The 9,445-nt window shown below is 36.9% G+C and overlaps 1 protein-coding gene across 1 annotated transcript in view; it reads right to left on the reverse strand.

The window, feature by feature from the left end:
• LOC107688612 (cysteinyl leukotriene receptor 1-like) overlaps positions 1-3,026 on the reverse strand; it is a 37,756-nt gene extending 34,730 nt beyond the window's left edge. Inside the window, exon 1 of the mRNA XM_016486324.1 lies at positions 2,959-3,026. The gene's annotated coding sequence lies outside the window, so the exon portion shown is untranslated. The remainder of the gene's footprint in view (positions 1-2,958) is intronic.
• Between the last annotated feature and the right edge of the window lie 6,419 nt (positions 3,027-9,445).

A 9,445-nucleotide genomic window follows, 5' to 3' on the forward strand; every position in this document is an offset into this window, starting at 1 on the left:
AGAGTCCTTAGCCATCTTCAAGAAACGACTAAAACACATCTGTTCCACCTTTATTTGACCATCTAACTCTAGCACTTTCTATTCTATTTTAATTCTACTTTATCTATTTATCTTCTTTTATTTAAAAAAAAAACTAGTAGCTTTCTATTTTTTCTATTCTATCTACTTTTGTTTCTTTGTGTGTGTGTGTGTGTGTATATGTGTGTGTATAATATATATATATACTGTATATATACCTTGCTACGTGTACTGCGTTAGGCTAACCGAGACTTGTCATTTGCACTTATATATTGTTGCTCTTTTGTTAGTTTTGACTGCTTTTATTGTCCTCATTTGTAAGTCGCTTTGGATAAAAGCGTCTGCTAAATGACTAAATGTAAATGTAAATGTACTCCACAACCAGGGTTGATTGCTCAGCAGCCGCATCACATATTGGTGTAAATTACTAATTTATGTTACTGGATGAGCTAATCAATAAAATTGCAACACGGGACACATATAATCAACAGCTACCATGGCAGAGAAGAAAGAGGAGAGTCTCTTTCTTGATTGAACACTGGGTGTATTACTTAAGAATTACATTCATATAGACCAGGGGTGGCGAACTTCGGTCCTGGAGAGCCGCAGCCCTGCAGAATTAAAACTCACCTGCCTGTAGTTTTCTAGTAACCCTTCAGACCTTGATTAGCTTGTTCAGTTGTGTTTGATTAGGGTTGAAGCAGAACTCTGCAGGGCTGCGGCTCTCCAGGACCGACGTTCGCCACCCTTGGTATAGACTGAGATGTAAAGAACTGTGAACTGTCAACAGTAATAAGGTATAGCTAATGTAACTGGTTCTACTTCGCCTCACTCCGAGCGGGATTCGAACCACGGTCTCTGGCATGGGAGGCATGCGCTCTAACAAGGAGGCCACAGCCTCTAGCATCAGTCGCTGGAGCGCCTCTTGAGATTAGGGGAGTGAGGTTTACACGCACAGCTCTTACTAGCCTACGACAGTTACACTCACCCCCCTAATCCTCACTCCCATCCGGGTCACTGGCACCAAAATGTAACCGGTTCTACTTCGCCTCGCTACAAGCTTCATTAAGGATTCGAAACGCGGTCTCCGGCGTGGGAGGCAGGCGCTCTAACAAGGAGGCTAAAGGCCTCACGCACAGCTCAGTTAAGCTTACTAAGACTGGTCCAGACCAACCTTACGAAAGTATGACTTATAGAAGGTATCCTTAGCTAAGAACATTACGGGAAATATATATTAACGATAGGGTACAGCTTAAGGTATAACTTAAGAACGACGTAGTGTTAAGAAGGTTTTGGGAAATGCAGCCCAGTCCTTTGCGGTTATTGTTTTGCTATGTTTTGTGTGTGTTATGTCTGCTCCAGTGTTACTCCTGGCTTTTTGCTCTGTGGATTTATAATTAAAGACTGTTTATTTGGATTACCCCTTCGTCGTGTGATTTAATCAGCACAGCACTGTAACATACACGTTTTATAAAGGCCTGAGGGACTTTATTTAGCAAAGGGAGAAGTGCACAAGAATTACTTTATTGCATCCTAGATCAGAATCCTTGCTTTACTGCCAAATGAGTAGTCTGAATTTTAGCCCCAGTGCAGCTCTGTATTCTGAATTATATAGACTCATATCACTTGGTTATCAGGTGTCTTTTTGTACTGTCCCGGTATCCCTTTTGGAAGGACACACAGATTTACCTTAAAAAACTTAGCTCAAAATACTGTTTTGTAAGAATCATCCAAAAAATAGACCTTGATAAACGATTTATCTTTATTTCAAATATTTTCAGGCCCCCTCTATTTATTTGTGAAAGAAAAAAGCTAGTCACTTGCAGTAAATTAGAATTATATAAATATTTTATTTAATAGTCTATTCTTTTTTTCATTGTGAATGTTATTGCTATTTAGTGTCTGCATTTGTCATTCAGAAACAAAAATAATCATGCCATAGTTTAACTATTTGCAATTGCTATTTTCAAAATGCATTTATTCAAATTCCTTATTTGCATAAATCTGTTATTTGTAATAGAGTACTAACTAAATAAATAATATATATATATATTACTTTAAGCAGTTTGAAAGTATGAACATGATTTAAATATGGTTAAACGTGAAACAAACAATATTATATTGGTTAATGCATGTAATTGATTTACATGCAATAATTTGGAATTATTGATGATATATAACCCTGCTTATTGTGATTATTTAAACATTCACCAACATAATGTGTTTCATTGTTTCTTCTATTACTGAAAAATCACAATAAGTCTGTTACTTTATGTTAAAACTAATCCAAATGGATGTAAATATTTAATTAAAATACATTCAACTTTAATATGACATTAACAAATATTATAAATAAATACAATTGCCAAAACGCAATTATTGATCCACAATGTGCAAATCCTTACTAAAAGCATCACAGAGTTACAAAGACATGGTCATCAGGTAGTTGCCAAGCTGGATATAGTGTTTTTTTTAATCAGATTCCCTTTTAGAACAAACATTTTAAGTAGTTTAATATTGGGCTATAGGCTTTTAGTGTTTTTTTTTTCTTATATTTATTTGTAATGCAGTTTATTCAATTAACTTAATTGATTGTTTTACATATTTTATTACCTTTTCCCAAGCGGTAACGTTTACAGAGATACCTCACCCAAAATGCAATTCGTGTCATGCGCAATTTCTTTAGCGAAACACAAAATAAGATATTCTGAAAAGCTTTGGGAACCATACAACATAGGAGCTCATTGGATAATATATGCAAACAAGGAAATTACTCGCCATTAGTTCGTCATAAAATGTAGCTCGTCATTAAAGTAGATTCATCTCTGTCATTATTACAAACGTAGCCTTTATACAAACTTTCAATTCACGCATCGATATCAAATAATCATTTTAAAACCACATCATATGAGCAGTATGAATAAAGCGTCATTATCTAACCGTTATCTGTGCGTCTTCGGTCGAGCAGTCCAGTCACAGCAAAATGAAACGTTTCCTTCCTTTCACATATAGATTTTCATTGAGTTGGAACGCATGAGAAACTCAGTATGACAATGATCGCGTAAGCAACGCCTCCCTTCTGCAAAACGGAAAGACTAGAGGCACATTAATAGGTTTAATGAACAACTAATGTTAACTGAATATGAACGCACGCAGTACAGTGCATCTTATGTATTTGCTGGACCATTACAGCACACGGAAAGCCAGACAAACCCATTACAGTTTATTTCTGTTGACTCTTAAATTATGGTATATATACTTATATTTATTATAGTGCATTAAGAAAGCTTTCAGACTTGTTTTTTTCTTCTTCACATTTTGTAGCCATATGCTAAAATGATTTATATATTTATTTATTCATTAAGTTAGTCAGTCTATGACCAGGGGTTTTATCGTGATTAACTCTGGAAGGTGTGTATCTGAAAGTGTGACATCAGCAGCAAACATCCACTCACAAAATGTGATTATTAGACTATCTTATAAGAGATCGTTATGGAAATAGCATTAATTTAAATGCATTTACAAGACAGAGAGAATGCAACTGCTGCCACGAAAGTTTGAACACAATTCTACTGTATTAATGCAGATGAAAGGAATGAATTTAATGAATTTATATAGGCTCATATTAAAGCATTCTCCAAATTAAAGCAATTCACAGCGAAAGCATTTTAGATATGAAATTGCCTGGCTTGGCAGCTAACGATTTATTATATTTACTTTATAAATATATAAATTTATATTTAAATTGAGTTGTTCCCGGCAACTATATATATATTAGTGGTGTCAAAATTAGCGCGTTAACGCAGGCGATTATTATTATTTTTTCAGTTTAACGCGTTAAAAATATTTAACGCAATTAACGCAGGGGCTGTGCTAGGGTTGGCCACCCCACTCACAACTGCTGCTTCTGTCACTTTTTCTTTTGACAAGAAGTGCATTTATTCAGTCGCAGAACGAGAACGGGAGACGTTTCAGACGCGCTCCATTTCACTTCAGCGCCAGGCGCGAGTCAAGCGAGCGCGGAAACGGTACTGTGCTCGCAGGGCGTGCTCTTCAATTGCACGCACAAAGGCGCCGGCGCGAGCTGTACCCTGTATCCTTTCATATCAAAGCGCGCAATAAACTACGTGCATGCAATGCCGTGGTCAGTTAAGTCATGAAGTTACCAAAAAGGCGATTAAAGCTGCCTTAAAACTGTGCATGCATGTAATGTGTCACGTTCAGGCAGCGGCAGAAATAACAGCCAAAACAACCTAATAACCAGCTGCTGTGATGTTTATTAATCAAAGGACAAAGAAAAAAAAAGAGGAAAAAATAACTTTTATAGCTTTAAAGGGTTAGTTCACCCAAAAATGAAAAGTAGCTTGTGTTTTACTCACCCTCAAGGCATAGGTGTATATGACTTTCGTCTTTCAGACAAATCCAGTCGGAGTTATATTAAACATTGTCCTGGCTATTCCAAGCTCTATCACTGCAGTCAGCGGGTGTTGCAGTTGAACAGTCCACAAGTCGTCAAATAAAGCGTGCGCATTCCTAATAAATGTGCCTCACGCCATGCGTTTTTACAAGAAAAATATCCATATTTCAAACGTAATAAACACTTTTCTCTCACTTCCGTTATCTGTAATACGCGGAAGCTGTTTCGTGTGTTAGGACATCAATGTGTCGTCACGAGCTGCAGGGTTTAATTTGGATTTGTCTGTGCATGTTTTTTTTACACTCATAGACTTTGTTACCATTGCCATCCATTATAAGACTGATGGACTCCAATGGTTGGACTTAAAAATCATCAAATCTGTTCTACTGAAGAAACAAAGTCACCCACATCTTGGATGCCCTGGGGGTAAGCAGATAAACATCAAATTTTCATTTTTGGGTGAACTATCCCTTTAAATCCCTTTTGTTAAACAGACGTCTTATTTTACTGAAGATTAAAATGGGCTTGTTTTGATCCCTATCTTACCTAGACAGGAACTAAGGTTTAGACAATTTCCATGTTGTTGTATATTGATGGTGAACTAAAATTATTTTCTGAATCCCGAATAAGTGTCACATCTCACATTCTCTTGGGTCCTTCAGGAGCTTCCTATATCTGCTAAATTGTGCCACTAACTGTAAAATTATTTTTACAAGTAAAACTGCTATAGAAGTATAATTTCAATATACTATAAGGATTCTGGTCAATACCAATAATCATTTCATGTTATGGATGATAACCATTAAACATCTGATATAAAACTACATACTATTTTGTCTAAATAAATACAGAAAACCCCACTAAAAACTAAATAATTTTTAATTATATGAATTTTGGCATAACAATATTTTTAGGATTACAAGTGTTCTTAAATTATTAGTATATTTAAAGATTAACTTTAAGTGAATGTTAGATTAGTGCAAAGGTGATTGGAATTACAAAGGTTATACCTACAAAGAAAACCTTTTGGAATATGTTCAGTATGACTGACATGACTTGCTACAGACACAGTATGTAGTTGAAATCCCTTTCCTAGAAAATCATAATGAAATCCAATCATGTGGTGAGGCATTGGTGTAAACATCAGTCTGCTATGACTGACCATTCAGATCATATGAAATGAATGTTAAAGGGTTAGTTCACCCAAAAATGAAAATTAGCTTGTGTTTTACTCACCCTCAAGGCATAGGTGTATATGACTTTCGTCTTTCAGACAAATCCAGTCGGAGTTATATTAAACATTGTCTGGCTATTCCAAGCTCTATCATTTCAGTCAGTGGGTGTTGCAGTTGAACAGTCCACAAGTCGTCAAATAAAGCGTGCGCATTCCTAATAAATGTGCCTCACGCCATGCGTTTTTACAAGAAAAATATCCATATTTCAAACGTAATAAACACTTTTCTCTCACTTCCGTTATCTGTAATACGCGGAAGCTGTTCTTTACAAATCCTCGTTTTGTGCTTCTAATTCGTGACCGGCGTTTTGTTTTGCTCTCTCTCCGCATTCGTCACTAATCACGCAAAACCGAAGTACTACGACATCCGCCGCAACGGCTTCCGTGTATGACAGATACCGGAAGTGATAGAAAAGTGTTTATTACATTTGAAATATGGATATTTTTCTTACAAAAACGCATGGATTCACTACAGAAGTAAGTATTTGTTATACGAGTCAGATTTAAGATCATGTCTCTGAAATGCAGTGGTTTTCAGATCTATCGTGGAGCAGCAGCACTGTCTCCCTCATCTAACACCTGATTCAACTCCTCAGCTCATTATACAGACTTTAAGAGCTGCAGTGGGTCAGAAAAGGTAAAGAGTTATCAGAAACTACGATGCGTGTCAGATCCGTGTCATGTTCAGCAGCCAAAATAACCTCATAACCAGCTGCTGTGATGCTGTTCATCAAAGAACTAAAGAAGAAAGCGCAAATCAATCACTTCTGTAGCTTTAAGGATTCATCTGCATTTCATTTAGAGTTTAGTGTTTGATAACTGTATATTTCTTTTGAAGGGCACAGGTAGCTAAATATGATATTTATTATAATGGGTTTACGTGAAGATTGTTTTAAGTTCACTTAAATTAGAAGTTATTTTTTAAAGTCTAATAAATGTTAAAATTGATAGCTCTCAATGATACTGTAATGTTGAATGGCTATAGTCAATGGTTAAATATTGGGGGGTGCAATTTTATAGAGAAATCAGTATTGGTATCATTGTTACCGGCCTTCAGTCATAAAAAAAAAATGCCATTATACAAATATAAAAAAATGTACTGTCTTTATGTTAAAATTATTGCAATATTAAAGTATATTTAAAAAATGTAATGTTAGGTTGGATTAATCGCGATTAGTTTCAGAAAAATGTGTGATTAATTAGTTAACTTTTTTTTCATCGATTGACAGCACTATTATATGCATATATATATATATATATATATTTGGTGTTATTATGCGTGGGAAAGTGAACAACACTTGTGTTTACTGTATGTGCTTGGCATGAAGGCTTGCACACGGACAGTTTTGAGGAGACAGCTGATTGTGAGTCATTCATTTGCTGCTCTGATTGCACTCACTATACACGATTACACTTCATGCTCACTCTTGCTCGTAACAAAGGTATATTATCACCACTGCCTGATTAAGTGCGCACCCGAGTCTGAGTTGCTTTCACGTTCACGCGAACTGCGCCACAGTTCCATTGTAGCCGAACTCAGACCACCTCCTTCAGGTAGTCTCGGGTTCAGTACCCCGGTGCACACCCAAGTCCGCATGACAGCTTTCACATTACCATTTTTTCATGCAAACCGCGCCCTTTTTTGAACTAAACTGCTAATGTGAAAGCCCCCTAAAATGCTTTCGCTGTGAATTGCGCACTACAGAGAGGAAGTGGCAAAGCTGGCTGAATGGTGTGGCACTAACAACCTGTCCCTCAATGTGAGTAAGACAAAGGAGGTTGTGATGGACTTCAGGAGAAACTCCGTTGACCACCCCCCACTGACCAAATGACAATAAAGCTCAACTTGAACTTGAACTTGAATTGCTTTCATTTGACACAAGTGATACAGGGGAGTCGACTTTATGATATCAGTTACTTTACTCGCAGCTGATTGGTCCAGCTATGGTTTGCAATCTCTTACACAGAACAAAACTTGCAGTGCAGCAGGTTAGCCATGTAGCATATAGTTAAAGCCACTAACTTTGTGATAAGGGTAATTGTCCTGTTGGAAGGTGAACCTTTGACCCTGTCTGTGGTCCTAAGCTCTGGGCTCTGGGCGTAAATTAATCCATCAGACCCTAAATGAAACAATAACAGCGGAGTGGAAAGCGATGCATTTGAATCTTGTGCAGACAACAAAATTGGATCTTAAACCTTCAAATAACACACCTATATTTGTGGCACTTTACATTACAGAAACCACACTTCAAAACCTGCAACAAATGCTAGACATGCATGACATATATAGGCCTGATAGTCTGATTCTGTTCACACAGCAGGGCTTTGCTGAAAATGTGGTTGCGAGAATGTGGATGTCAAGCTTGCGAGTACCACATTTATTTCCTTATTCATTCGTGTTTCTTTATCACTATAATGTGTCAATACCAGTTAAATGCCGAGCACGCCTACGAGAGACCGATCTCTTTCCCCGTGCATGCACGCTGGCATCCTTGAGGGTCCAGGAAGGGAGTGTGGAGGGATTCCCACGCTGCCAGAGATGTGAGCTGCTGGAACTACAGTCCAGAGTGGAAAGTGCACGTGACGCCATCAGATCCCATTTATTTTGGACACTCCATCTCCTTGGACACTTTATTCCCTGTTTTTGACATTTTATGTTTTATTTATGTGGAAAAATTTTAAACGTAAAGTCGGCAACACCAAAGCTCCAAAAGTATCAAAAATGTATAAAAAAAAAAAAACTGTCGCATAGCGTGTGTGACGTTTCGAGCACGCAGGCTCTTCATCAGACAAATGAACAACACTGATGTACCACTCTTTATACCTCCAGGTGATCAAAGGTCACATGACCATACAATATTATCATGATAATAATAATACCAAAACAATAACATATCAACCAAGGAGAAAAACAGAGAAACAAACAAACAAACAAACAAACAAACAACAAAACAAAACATATGAAGCTATGCAAAATACAAGAATACAATTCTCAATGTATAATTCAACAACATTAATTGATACCTGCCTATGTACATAAATTCAACTAATAACCACAAAACCTTTATTACATTATAGACCTTTAAAAAAAATCATATATATATATATATACAGTGGGTACGGAAAGTATTCAGACCCCCTTCAATTTTTCACTCTTTGTTATATTGCAGCCATTTTGAAGGGGGTCTGAATACTTTCCGTACCCACTGTATATATATGTAGATATGTAGATGTATATAGATATATATTATATGTTTAAAGAAATGGACGAATATCAACGTCCTCATTTAATCCTCTAGGGGACAACGTGTCTAGTGTATAAATCCAAAAGGCTTCATGCTGTAAAAGCAATTTGTTGATATCATCTCCGCGACGTGGACACTTCACTACCTCAATACCTATGTACTGAAGAGTGGAAACTGAGTGTCTTGAATCTGCAAAGTGCTGTGCTACCGGACTTTTTGGATCGCGATGTCTAATTGCACATCGATGTTCAGAGATGCGAGTTTTTAGAGGTCTGCTAGTCTTACCAATATAACATAAACCAGTCGTCTTATAGTGCCGCAAATTTTACAAATGTTTTGCGTGTGAGGATGTGTAAAGGTTGACGTCTTATGTCTTATATTGCACTGTTGACAGTTACCACATCTGTATTTTGTTCAAGAAATGAGGAGCCGGTTTCAAATCAGCTCTGACCAAAATATTTTGGAGATTAGGTGTTTTCTTGTATACTAAACGAGGTGGTTTGTCAAAACATTTCTTGAGGTTGGGATCAC

Source organism: Sinocyclocheilus anshuiensis, unplaced genomic scaffold (genome assembly GCF_001515605.1).
Source record: "Sinocyclocheilus anshuiensis isolate Anshui unplaced genomic scaffold, SAMN03320099.WGS_v1.1 scaffold557, whole genome shotgun sequence".
NCBI classification, from domain to species: domain Eukaryota; kingdom Metazoa; phylum Chordata; class Actinopteri; order Cypriniformes; family Cyprinidae; genus Sinocyclocheilus; species Sinocyclocheilus anshuiensis.